This window comes from Dendrobates tinctorius, unplaced genomic scaffold (assembly GCF_039654945.1).
Source record: "Dendrobates tinctorius isolate UK_male_01 unplaced genomic scaffold, ASM3965494v1 ptg000162l, whole genome shotgun sequence".
NCBI lineage: Eukaryota > Metazoa > Chordata > Amphibia > Anura > Dendrobatidae > Dendrobates > Dendrobates tinctorius.
Window position 1 is genome coordinate 65496625 of NW_027361829.1, and position 13781 is coordinate 65510405.

Genomic DNA, 13781 nt, shown 5'->3' on the forward strand with positions numbered 1-13781 from the left:
TCAAAAAATAAAAGCACTGCATCGTCAGTGGAGGCTCCTGGTCAGGAACAACATCTTTCCTTGTGTCCTTCACCCCTACCAAAAGTGAAGGATGCGGCAGGCCACACTACAGATTACTCCATGGAGCTCTTTTCTCATACCATGCCTGGGTTATCAAGTCAAATCGTGAATTCCCCAGTCCAAGATGAATCTGACATGGAGTACACTGATGCACAGCCACTGCTAGATTTATCTGCTGGGACATTCACTCAGAGCACTACATTGTCTTCGCAGTGTACTGAGCCAGAATCTGACCCTGATGAAACTCAGGTGCCCCTTCCCGCATACTATACCACCATACACGGTGACACAGAGAAAGGTGCACATGACATTGAAGAGGAGGTGATGGATGACCCAGTTGTTGACCCAGATTGGCATCCATTGGGGGAAGAGGGTGCCGCTGCCAATAGCTCAGAAGAGGAGGAGGAGCATCCGCAGCAGGCATCGACATCGCAACAGCTGTTATCTGCTAGGCCCGGAGCAGTCCAAAAACGGGTTACAAAAAGCTAAAGAGTTGCAGGACAGCTTGGCCAGACGTTCAAAATAGCACAGCGTGCAAGGCCTCAAAATGTCTTCCATAGTAGGAAGAGTGCAGTGTGGCACTTTTTTGAACAAAATCCTAATGATCAGACAAAGGTTATCTGTAAGAAGTGCGCAAAGACCTTTAGCCGAGGTAAAAATCTGAGAAAATAGAATACCAGTTGCATGCTTAGACATTTAACCACCATGCACTTGCAAGCGTGGACGGACTACCAAACCTCACGTACCACATGTGCAACTGCTCCCAAAAAAGGTAGTCAGCAGCGCTACATTGTTTCCCCCACTGTAAGCCCACCATTTAGCACACCACCAGCAGCAAATGTTGAGGTGTCATCGCAAGGCCAAAGCAGTCAGGGAATCACAATGTTATATCAACGAAAGACTGAATCTAGGCCATCAGAAAGAACACCAACTCCATCACCATCATCAACCCTCTCTCAGTCCGCCATGTCCACCGCTAGTTCCACCATATGCAGCTTTCAAGTCCAGCTCACCTTACCAGAGACTATGAGTAGGACAAGAAAGTACTCTTCCTCTCTTCCACGTACACTGGGTTTGAACGCCCACATTGCGAAACTAATCTCGTTAGAGATGATGCCCTACCGGTTGGTTGAAAGCGCAGCTTTCCGCGAACTCATGGCCTACGCAGTACCACGCTATGACCTACCCAGTCACCACTTCTTTTCTCGCAAAGCCATCCCAGCCCTCCACCTTCATGTGAAGGACCGCATTGTCCATGCACGCAAGCAATCAGTGAGTGGAAAGGTGCACCTCACAACTGATGCATGGTCCAGTAGGCATGGCCAGGGCCGTTACGTGTCCATCACTGCGCACTGGGTTAATGTGGTGGATGCAGGGTCCACAGGGGACAGCGGTGGTAGGACAGTGCTGCCTAGCCCACGGCATAGGAAACAGTTGGCTGTAGGCGTTCGACCCTCCTCCTCCTCCTCCAGAAGCGAAAGCTCATCCACAGAGCGCAGTCGCACGAGCACTCCATCCGCAGCTGCCAGTGTTGCACACGAGGTGTCCCCCTATCGATCAGCTAGTGGAAAGCGTCAGCAGGCTGTGTTGCAGATGATGTGTTTGGGCGACAGACACACCGCAGAGGTACTGGCCGACTACTTTCAGCGACAAACTGAGTCATGGCTGGGCAGTCTACATCTTGAGGCAGGCAAGGTAGTTAGTGATAACGGCCGGAATAGCCCTTTCAAAACTCAGACACATACCTTGCTTGGCTCACACCTTGAACCTGGTGGTGCAGAGCTTCCTCAATAATTATCCGGAGTTAACAGGCCTGCTCCATGAGGTTCGAAGACTGTGCTCGCACATCCGCCGGTCGGTGGTATACTCCAGTCATATGCAGAAGCTGCAGCGATTGCTCCACCTTCCCAAGCACCGCCTAATTATCGACGTTGCAACAAGGTGGAACTCCACCCTGCACATAGTTGAGCGGCTGTGCGAACAGAGGCAGGCCGTAATGCATTTGTGGGAGGATACACAGGCAGGCACTTTGAGGGCAGACATGAGAGTTGACAGGTGTGCAGTGGTCGAAGCTGAAAGACCTCTGTAAAGTCCTTCAGTGTTTTGAGGAATGCACACGGCTGGCAAGCGCAGATGATGCCATCATAAGCATGAGCATCCCACTTATGCGTCTGCTCATGCAAACTTTGACGCACATTAAGGAGCAGGCATCTGCAGCCAAGGTAGATGAGGAGGAAGAGGAGGAGGGATTCCTTGATGACAGTCAGCCATTGTCTGCTCCGGGACCTCTCCAGGACGAGGTGGAGGAAGAAGACGAAGAGGAGGAGGAGGATGATGATGGGGATGATTATTTAGGGGAGGAGGATGCTTCTCGTGGGGCAAGAGAAAATGTTGGCGTGGCAAGGTCTGGTACAGGGTTTGACGCGGCTATACATAGGAATATTTATACCTCATTACCCCTTTCCTGGGCTCCATTGTTCTTCTGTGGACCTTTCGTGAGGGATGTTTGTCCTATGGTTGAATACCCATTGATTTATGTCCATAACATAACATTTAAGACTCAGCCTGACCCTGGTCACACATAAATTGAATGTTCCTTTCTTACCTCTATCCCTTGGTTGGGAGAGAGGTTTGTTTTAGTGCTGGATATATATTTGACCATATGAGCATGGTATATGTATTTGTTGTGAGCAAGTGACTATGTGGTTTGACCTTTTGCTCATATTTGTCATTTTAGCCCAAATATTCGTGCTCTATTCTCACCAATGCGTGTGAATGATGGTTGTAAAGTGTTTGCAACAACAGTTTTTGTACACAGCTTGCATCGCCTTCATTTTATTTTCTATGGTTTCTAAATATGGATTATAAAAGAATAAATAGGTAGAAGACATAATAATGTGGAGGCCGGATAAATTCCCACACAGCAATGGCATAAAGTGAGACTAGGGACTTTTTTTTTTTTTTAAGTGGCGGAGGAATACAGTGCGGAAGGATACCTACCTTCCATCATTGGATTCCTGCAGCCCGTAGAGAACGGCAGCATCATCTGATGCTGCCGTTCTCTACCCAAGATCGTCGTGGGACACACTCGTGGACTGCTTCGGATCGTGGGTGAGTATTTTTGTGGTTTGTTATGTTAATATTTATTCCGGAAAAGACAATGGCTTCGGGGAACAATGTGACAAGTATTGGTAAGTATGTTACTCTATGTTATATGTACTGTATGTCTATGTATGTATTGTATGAATGTATTGTATGTATGTAGTATATATGTGGTATGTATGTAGCATGTAGTATGTATGTAGTATGTATGTAGCATGCATGTAGTATATATGTAGCATGTATGTAGCATGCATGTAGTATATATGTAGTATGTATGTAGCATGTATGTAGTATATATGTAGCATGTAGTGTGTATGTAGCATGCATGTAGTATGTATGTAGCATGTATGTAGTATGTATGTGGTATGTATGTAGCATGTAGTATGTATGTAGCATGCATGTAGTATGTATGTAGCATGCATGTAGTATGTATGTAGTATGTATGTAGCATGCATGTAGTATGTATGTAGTATGTATGTAGTATGTATGTAGTATGTAGTATGTATGTGGTATGTATGTAGCATGTATGTAGCATGTATGTAGCATGTATGTAGCATGTATGTAGCATGCATGTAGCATGCATGTAGTATGTATGTAGTATGTATGTAGTATATATGTAGTATGTATGTAGCATGTAGTATGTATGTAGCATGCATGTAGTATGTATGTAGTATTTTTTTTTTTTTTTTTTTTTTTTTAACATTTAACACATTAGCCGGATGATGGGACTACTACTGTCCCATCATTGGCTAATGTGTCAATCACTGTCATGGTAGCAGGCATCGCCCGATGGGACTTGTAGTCCCATCGGACGATGCCTGCACAGACCCCCGAAGCCTGCACAGCCCCCCGGCAGGCCGGCACAGCCCCCCGGCAGGCCGGCACAGCCCCCCGGCAGGCCGGCACAGCCCCCCGGAGCCTGCACAGCCCCCCGGCAGGCCGGCACAGCCCCCCGGCAGGCCTGCACAGCCCCCCGGAGCCTGCACAGCCCCCCGGCAGGCCGGCACAGCCCCCCGGCAGGCCGGCACAGCCCACCGGAGCCTGCACAGACCACCGGCAGGCCGGCACAGCCCCCCGGCAGGCCGGCACAGACCACCGGAGCCTGCACAGACCCCCTGGCAGGCCGGCACAGCCCCCCGAAAGGCCCGTACAGACCCCAGAGAGGCTGTACAAAGGCAGGAAAGGGTTTTTCTTATTCCGATACCGGAAGTCCCATAGACTTGAATGGGACTTCCGGTATCGGAATCGGCGATACCGATACTTTTTTTAAAGATCGGCCGATACCATCCGATACGATACTTTGAAGTATCGGACGGTATCGCTCAACTCTAGTGGTGACTGATGAGTTCAGGAAGATTCCCAAATATGGCAGGGGTGACAATCTGACCAGGGAAGAAAGGGTGAGGCTAAGGTATCTCAAAAATCTTCCGGATGTAGTGCTGAAGCCAGCTGACAAAGGTGGCAATGTGGTGATTTGGCCTACGGCAATGTACGAGAGAGAGGCATTCCGCCAATTAAATAATTCGGTATGCTATAAAAAACTTACTTACAATCTCCTCTCGGCCTTTTCTGCCAAATTGGATTTGATCATCAACAGGGCCGTGATTAACGGCATTGTCACCAAAGAGCTGGCTTCGGCACTCACCGTAAAAGAACCTACTATAGCCACACTGTACCTCCTGCCCAAAATACATAAGGACATCAGATCACCACCGGGCAGACCTATTATATCTGGTCGTGGGAATTTCCTTGAGAACATCAACAAATGGATTGACCATCATCTTCAGCGGCTGGTATCTAGTTTGCCCTCCTTCCTTAAGGACATTGGTGATCTCTTGCGGAAGGTCGATGGACTCTGCTTGGAGAGTGATTCTCTTCTTGCTTCGGTTGATGTTGAGTCCCTATATACCAACATCAAGCATATCGACGGCCTACGTGCCGTACGATTTTATTTATCCACCTCCACCATTTCTATGGGACTTTGGGACCTCATCCTGGAGCTTTTAGAGTTCACTCTCACACACAATTTTTTTGTGTTTAAGAGGTCCTTCTACTTGCAGCTCCAGGGGACTGCCATGGGTGCGGCCTTTGCGCCGTCCTATGCCAATCTCTTCCTGGGGCTGTGGGAGAGGGATCTCTTTCTGTCTGATAAACAGGGGTTGATTGAACGTGTCCCTTTTTGGGCGCGTTACATCGACGACATCTTCTTTATCTTTCAGGGCAGCTCCATCGACCTCCTGCAATTTATATCCATTCTGAATGGCAACGATCTTAACATCAAGCTGACTTTGACGTGGGATCCGGAAAAAATCAATTTTCTGGATGTCTCTGTTGAAAAGGATACTAAAGGAATCATACAAACTGATATCTACCGCAAGGAGACATCTACCAACTCTTTACTCCATGCCTCATCCTGTCATCCGCATCATCTCATCAAAGCTATCCCTGTGGGACAGTTCTTACGACTCCGCCGTATCTGTTCCACCAATATGGATTTTGAGAACCGTGCTAATGAACTAAGATCTCGATTCTTAGCACGTGGATACAGCAAACGGAGTATAAAAAAGGCTTACCAACGTGCCAAATTTTCTACCCGTAATGAGCTGCTCTACAGGGATCGTAATAGATCTAAGGGGAATGATGTTGTGAGATTCATCACCTCCTTTCATCCCCAACATGGAATGATGCGTGATGCAATGAGAAAGGCTTGGCCTATCCTTATGGTGGATCCTATTTTGAGTAAATTTCTCCCGGATTATCCGTCCATCTCTTATAGAAGGGCTAGGAACCTACGTGACCAATTGGTGGCCAGTCATTATGTTGACCATCCAGCACATACTTTTTTGGATGATCATCCGATTAGACATGGTTGCTTTCCCTGTGGCATGTGCATAGCCTGCCCTAATATTGAACGTAGTACTTCATTTACCAATTCTGATGGTACCAGGACATTTTCCATTAAGCAACGTATATCATGTACCACTCGGTACGTGATATATTACGCTACCTGTCCGTGTGGGCTCATTTATGTGGGCATGACCACACGGCAATTGAAGGTACGTACTAGGGAACATGTCCTGGGTATAATGTCAGCCGCCACTTGTACTGATGATTCAAGCCTGAAGACGCTACCTAGGCATTTCAAGGATTTGCACCAGTGTAATGCCACACTCTTAAGAATAAGGGGCATTGATGCTCTTAACATCAATATAAGGGGTGGTAAATTGTCTAATAGGCTGGCTAGGTCCGAAACCAGATGGATCTGGACGTTGGGTACCATCCATCCACGTGGATTAAATGAAAACATTTCATATGCCCCATACTTGTAATTCATCCAACATACTTTAATATGAGCTTTGTGTTTTTCTTTATGTCATTTTTAATTTTTATTCTTTTAATCTTTCTAGTGATTCGAACATGACGTATTGTCCTTTGAGATTATGAAGGGTCCGAGGTTCTTTTGGAATCATAAAAGTCGGCTGACGGATGGATCCATGATGATGTCTTTGGAATCTCTTGTGTGGTTATATCTATACCTATGTGGGATATTATATATCTACCTATGGTAGACTGATGGGTTGGGTATTACCCATTTCGGTATATATGTATTTTTTATGTATGTTTATGTACTGTGTTTTGTGTTTGTGTATACTTTTGTATTTTGCATTTACCCATATATGTACATCTGTATGGGGTATTTATTGATGTTCTCTAGGTATAATGGCATGTTTGAAGTATACAATGTATTATGTATGTTTTTTATATCACTGTGATGGTATCTATCCATATAGGGATATATTTATGCATCATGTATTGTACAATGGTTTTATGTTGGTGAGCTTCATATTCTATGTTGTATATTCCAATATATGTAATGCATATGACTTTTTGACGCTGCCGTTACACCTATTTAGTTACTCTTACATGCCATGTTCTTTGCCGATATACTATTTTCTATGCATTGATATTATGCAGTGCATAGTTGGCATGGTTCATTTGTGTATACACAAGTAGTACCTAACTTCCCCTTACATATTTTGTTTTCCCATACTCTTGCCCTTTGTATGTATGGCGGCTCCTGCCCGACGCTGTCTGTGCGCATGCGTGGTGTCCGTCGCGCGGCCGCCTGTGCTCCCTGCTTGACGTGCTGGATCACGTGGGCCCGCGTGTTTCCGGTGACGTCACGGCATGGATCCGGTCGGCGCGGGGCGGGCATCTCGTGCGCGCAGACAGCCTCTGGCGGGCGCGCGCTATACAATCTCGGTGGTCGCACCTCTCTCTAACGCCCCCTGAGGAAGGAGTCCTCTGACTCCGAAACGCGCGTCGGGGACTGGATCCACCTCACTGCCACCACTGCTTCCAGGTATAGGAATATTGCTATTCGCTTCCATTTGTGATTCTTTACTGGGCATCGGTTATGTATGCTATGTGCACTTTATGGGCAGGGAATTCCTTTATTTGAAAGGGCAGTAGCCTTGGGCTACATGGTGATGTCTTTGTACACTCCTTGCCATATTAATGGTTGCCATTTTTCCCTGACCGATTATTGGTAATCTGCATACATCCTACACATTTTCTTCCTGGTGATGTCTCTGTACATTCCTTGCCATATTAATGGTTGCCATTTTTCCCTGACCGATTATTGGTAATCTGCGTATATCCTACACATTTTTTTCCTGGTGCTATGCTCGCAGTTTGGTTGGTCCTTTTTGACCATGTTGTTGTCATATTTCCTGTCTCTCCCCAAACATGCACTGTATGTCCTTATAATATTTTTTAAACATTATCTAATAAAATTTGTATTTTATGGAATTTTGACTGCTTTTTCTTTTTGGGTAGTTTCTATTAAATGTGCAGTGTTCCTTTATTGGTTAGTCTTAATATGTGGATCATGATATACAATATATATTATTGATCATTTTTCTATGGCCGTTTAACCATTGCTTATCCGGCCTCCACATTATTATGTCTTCTACCTATTTATTCTATTACATTTTCACTGTGTTATGCACAGGTATTCTGGTTGTGGACGGGATGGACTATCGAGCAAGAGATAAAGTCTGGCTCGATCAAGTGGACCAGGTGTTTGGTTCTGGGGGGAGCAGTGCTCCACAGATGGTTGATTCAAGTTGGGATGCCAAATTGCAACATATGAAAACATTACTCCTCAAACGTTCTAGACTGTGGTGGAACAGGTTATTCCTGGAGAAATATATAGCAAATCAAATGATCCCCAGAGGTTTGAGAGTTAAAGTCATCCCCACTGTCACATCACCGTCAGACTCGGGGCCTGCTGTTCCGCCCTCAGCCACTAGGAGGCGACGGACTGTCACGCCGCTCTCGGGCTCGGGGCCTGCTGTCCAGGCCTCGGCTACCAGGAGGCGCCGGACTGACATGTCATCGTCGAATTCAGGGCCTGCTGTTCCGCCCTCAGCCACTGTGAGGCGCCGTGGCTCGCGCCCGAGTAATGGCGGCAACAGTGAAAGGGCTTCTGCGCAGGCGTCTAGTGGACACAGACTCCGCTCCTCTGTCAGTCATGAAGGGGTTGGTGCATCGTCATCAGGTCTGGTCCTGGGGCCGGTCCTGATGACATCATCAGCCCGGGAGCCTGTGAGGGATGACCTGATCCCTCAAATACCTTTGGACTGGGCTTGCAAGCCGCCGGATATATTCTTGGTTCCCCTGCGTGTTACTGTGTGAATTGCTGTTGACTGACTCTGACTTTTGCCTGGACTTCTGACTCTGCTTCTGCCTAACGATTCTGTACCTCTGCGACTCTCCTGGTTTATGACTCTGACTTCGGCCTGGATTCTGACTCTGCTTCTGCCTAACGATTCTGTACCTCTGCGACTCTCCTGGTTTATGACTCTGACTTCGGCCTGGATTCTGACTCTGCTTCTGCCTAACGATTCTGTACCTCTGCGACTCTCCTGGTTTATGACTCTGGCTTCGGCCTGGAATCTGACTCTGCTACTGTCTACTGTTTTTGTACCATTGCTGCCTGACTGGTTTAGTCTCGGATATCATTGCCTCTGTGTCCTGTATTGGAACACCTTTCTGGCGACCGTCCTGCTCTGGTCATTGCTCCTATTCAGACAGTGCCTCCTGGGCTCTGCTATAAATCCAGATCCCTGTATAGGGGTAAAGGGTATCAGTGTTTCTCGGGGTGCTGTCTGGCTGCAGTCCAGACCGCAGGCAGACGTCACATTATATCCGGCCCAAAAAAATAAAACTGCTCTTGTGTCTATACTTAACACATATAAAAGCAGTTTTCCTTACCTTTTTTTTTCTTCCTCCTGACTGAGCTGATTCCTGGCCCAAACACCTGTTACATTGCACAGCCTGGAAGGTCACTCTCAGGCTCAAGCATGCTGCAGCCTGGAAGCTTCAAAGAAAATGCTGGCTGTTGGAAATCCACATTCCTGGAGTATCGCCCTCTGGACAGCGCTGGGGGTCAGGTATTGCCCGCAAAAGCGGCCAAACTGTTGTTACCAGTTTCCCTTTCTTTTGCTAAGAAACGTCTGTGTGTGAAGGCTTATGTGGATTGTGGTGCTGCCGGCAACCTTATGGATTTTTTATTTGCTAAGAGTCTGGGTGTACCTCTGCTAAAGCTTAAAGTGCCTATTCAGACTATTACAATTAATGGTACATCTATAGACCAGGGAGGCGTGGAATTCATTACTGACGAAATTTCTATGTCAGTGGGGACATTACATAACGAACAAATGTCATTTTTTTGTTATACACAATTTATCAGATCCAGTTGTGTTAGGCATGCCATGGTTGCACCAGCATAATCCAGTTATTGACTGGCGCATAGGTGATATCGTGCGCTGGAGTCCACGGTGTCAGAATCACTGTATGTCACTGTCAGTGAACCAAGTTAAAATTAAAAACCCCTCCATTCCATATGCATTCGGAGATTATGAAGATGTCTTCTCCATAGTGGAGTCTGAGAAACTACCTCCTCATAGAGAGTACGACTGTCCTATAGACTTGGTCCCTGGTGCCCGTCTCCCTAAAGGGAGAATATTCAACCTCTCGGGTCCGGAGCGTGTAGCCATGAATGACTACATAGCAGACAGCCTACGTAAAGGCTTTATTAGACCTTCCACCTCACCTGTAGGAGCTGGGTTTTTCTTTGTAGAAAAAAAAGATGGTGGACTCAGACCATGCATCGATTATCGTGAGCTGAACGCAATTACTGTAAAAAATCAGTACTCGCTCCCACTCATTCCTGATCTGTTTAATCAGCTACTGGGAGCCCGCTGGTTTACTAAACTTGACCTCCGGGGGGGCATATAATCTGGTCCGCATAAGAAGCGGTGACGAATGGAAAACGGCCTTTAATACACCTCTTGGTCACTTTGAGTACCTTGTAATGCCGTTCGGACTCAGTAACGCACCTGCCGTATTTCAACACTTTGTCAATGACATTTTCAGGGACATTTGTGGGGTGTATGTCGTTGTGTATCTGGATGACATTTTGATTTATTCGGCTGACCCTGTGACACATGCTCAACACGTCCGTTCGGTATTGCAGAGACTGCGAAAAAACTCCTTGTATGCGAAATTAGAAAAATGTGTTTTTTTTGCTGAAGAGGTACAGTTCTTAGGATACATGGTCTCAGGCAAGGGGTTTCGCATGGACCCTGCCAAGATTCAACCCATTAAGGATTGGGTGCAACCCAAATCGCTGAAAACGCTGCAGCGGTTTTTGGGATTTGCGAATTATTACCGCAAGTTTTTCAGGGGTTTCTCTGAGATTGCCAAGCCACTCACGGACCTTACCCGAAAAGGGGCGGACGTGACTAATTGGAATCCTGAGGCAACCCGAGCTTTTTCTACACTAAAGGAGTGCTTCGTGGCCAACCCGGTGTTGATGCAACCAAACTTGGACCACCCCTTTATTGTTGAAGTAGATGCCTCCGAAGTCGGAGTGGGAGAAGTGCTCTCGCAAGGCACTGCATCCCTCACTCAGCTTCGCCCATGTGCATTTTTCTCCCGCAAATTCTCTGCCACGGAGGGAAACTATGACATCGGTAATCGGGAATTACTGGCGATCAAATGAGCCTTCGAGGAATGGCGCCACTTCCTCGAAGGTGCCAAACACAAGGTCACTGTTATTACAGACCACAAAAACCTAACCTACCTAGAGTCAGCCAAAAGACTAAATCCCAGGCAGGCTAGGTGGGCCTTGTTTTTCTCCAGGTTTGATTTTATAATCACCTTCCGCCCCGGGACTAAAAATGTGAGGGCAGATGCCCTCTCTCGCAGTTTCTGCCCCACACAGACCGAGGACGGTGAACCAGTCCCAATATTGGCTAATGGAATCGTCGTGTCGGCAGTGTCTTTGGACCTTCTGGAGGAGATCCGTAGGTCTTCAGAGCAAGTTCCTGACACTACGCCCCCCCAAAAATTGTTCGTTCCGGCTAACCTTCGTCTGCAGGTTCTAAAAGAATCGCACGACTCTGTCCTGGCAGGCCATCCGGGTCTCAATAATACCACCAGGTTGGTAACTAGGAACTTTTGGTGGCCGACGGTGGTCAAGGACTGTAAGGACTATGTTTCAGCGTGTGAAGTCTGTGCCCGCGCCAAGTCCCTCCATAGTCGCCCTGCCGGCTGGCTTCAGTCCTTGCCCACCCCTGAGAGTCCATGGACCCACATCTCCATGGATTTCATTACAGACCTGCCGCCATCAGATGGGAAAACTTGTATCTGGGTGGTGGTAGACAGGTTCAGCAAGCAGGGACATTTTATTCCCCTGTCTGGGTTGCCTAACTCTGAGACTTTAAGTAAGTTGTTTATCCTGCACATTGTACGTCTGCACGGCGTTCCGGCAAATATTGTGTCCGACAGGGGTACCCAGTTTGTCTCGAAGTTCTGGAGGGCATTCTGTAGACGCATTGGTGTGGAGTTGTCCTTTTCTTCGGCATACCATCCCGAAACTAATGGTCAAACTGAGCGTACTAACCAAGCTCTGCAACAATACCTCCGCTGTTATGTGTCAGGACATCAGACCGATTGGGTGGAACATTTGCCATTGGCTGAGTTCGCCCTCAATAATCGATATCAAGACTCCATTAAAACTACCCCTTTCTTTTGTAACCTTGGACTACATCCGCGCTTTGGGTCGTTTTCGGCCAGGATGTCGGAGCTCCCTGGGGTAGAGCAAAATATACATCGGCTAAAAACGATTTGGTCTGAGGTTAATTCTAATTTGAAAGGGGCTCAGGTTAGACAGGCTTCGGCTGCAAATAGACGACGATCTAAGGGGCCGCACCTGGGAGTTGGTGACAAGGTTTGGCTCTCTACAAAAAATATCAAGCTTAAGGTACCGTCCGCCAAACTAGGTCCCAGGTTCATCGGCCGATACGAAATTATCGAGGTGGTTAACCCAGTAGCCTTCCGCTTAAAACTTCCACAGTCATTCAAATTGCCTAACGTATTCCACAGGTCTCTCCTCAAACCTTATCGTTCTCCCATTCACCCTGTTCAGTCCCCTCCTCCTCCTGTTTCGGGCGGGGAAGCTCTGGAGTATGAAGTCCAGGGTATCCTTGACTCCCGCCTTGTGAGGGGCTCAGTACAGTATCTGGTACACTGGAAGGGCTACGGCCCAGAAGAAAGGTCCTGGGTTCCTGCGGGGAACGTCCATGCCAAGGCATTAATTAGGAGATTTCATCTTCTTCACCCTGACAAACCGGGTTTTGAGGGTCCGGAGGCCCCTCCTGGAGAGGGGGGTACTGTCATGTCACCGTCAGACTCGGGGCCTGCTGTTCCGCCCTCAGCCACTAGGAGGCGACGGACTGTCACGCCGCTCTCGGGCTCGGGGCCTGCTGTCCAGGCCTCGGCTACCAGGAGGCGCCGGACTGACATGTCATCGTCGAATTCAGGGCCTGCTGTTCCGCCCTCAGCCACTGTGAGGCGCCGTGGCTCGCGCCCGAGTAATGGCGGCAACAGTGAAAGGGCTTCTGCGCAGGCGTCTAGTGGACACAGACTCCGCTCCTCTGTCAGTCATGAAGGGGTTGGTGCATCGTCATCAGGTCTGGTCCTGGGGGCGGTCCTGATGACATCATCAGCCCGGGAGCCTGTGAGGGATGACCTGATCCCTCAAATACCTTTGGACTGGGCTTGCAAGCCGCCGGATATATTCTTGGTTCCCCTGCGTGTTACTGTGTGAATTGCTGTTGACTGACTCTGACTTTTGCCTGGACTTCTGACTCTGCTTCTGCCTAACGATTCTGTACCTCTGCGACTCTCCTGGTTTATGACTCTGACTTTGGCCTGGATTCTGACTCTGCTTCTGCCTAACGATTCTGTACCTCTGCGACTCTCCTGGTTTATGACTCTGACTTCGGCCTGGATTCTGACTCTGCTTCTGCCTAACGATTCTGTACCTCTGCGACTCTCCTGGTTTATGACTCTGACTTCGGCCTGGATTCTGACTCTGCTTCTGCCTAACGATTCTGTACCTCTGCGACTCTCCTGGTTTATGACTCTGGCTTCGGCCTGGAATCTGACTCTGCTACTGTCTACTGTTTTTGTACCATTGCTGCCTGACTGGTTTAGTCTCGGATATCATTGCCTCTGTGTCCTGTATTGGAACACCTTTCTGGCGA

General features: G+C 47.8%; 1 protein-coding gene and 1 long non-coding RNA gene across 2 annotated transcripts in view; one reads left to right on the forward strand and one right to left on the reverse strand.

Annotated features, from left to right (window-relative positions):
* LARS2 (leucyl-tRNA synthetase 2, mitochondrial) overlaps positions 1-13781 on the reverse strand; it is a 537549-nt gene that overhangs the window by 345626 nt on the left and 178142 nt on the right. The gene's annotated exons all lie outside the window — the stretch shown is intronic.
* Positions 1-13781, forward strand: part of LOC141052766 (uncharacterized) — a 77532-nt gene that overhangs the window by 54103 nt on the left and 9648 nt on the right. The gene's annotated exons all lie outside the window — the stretch shown is intronic.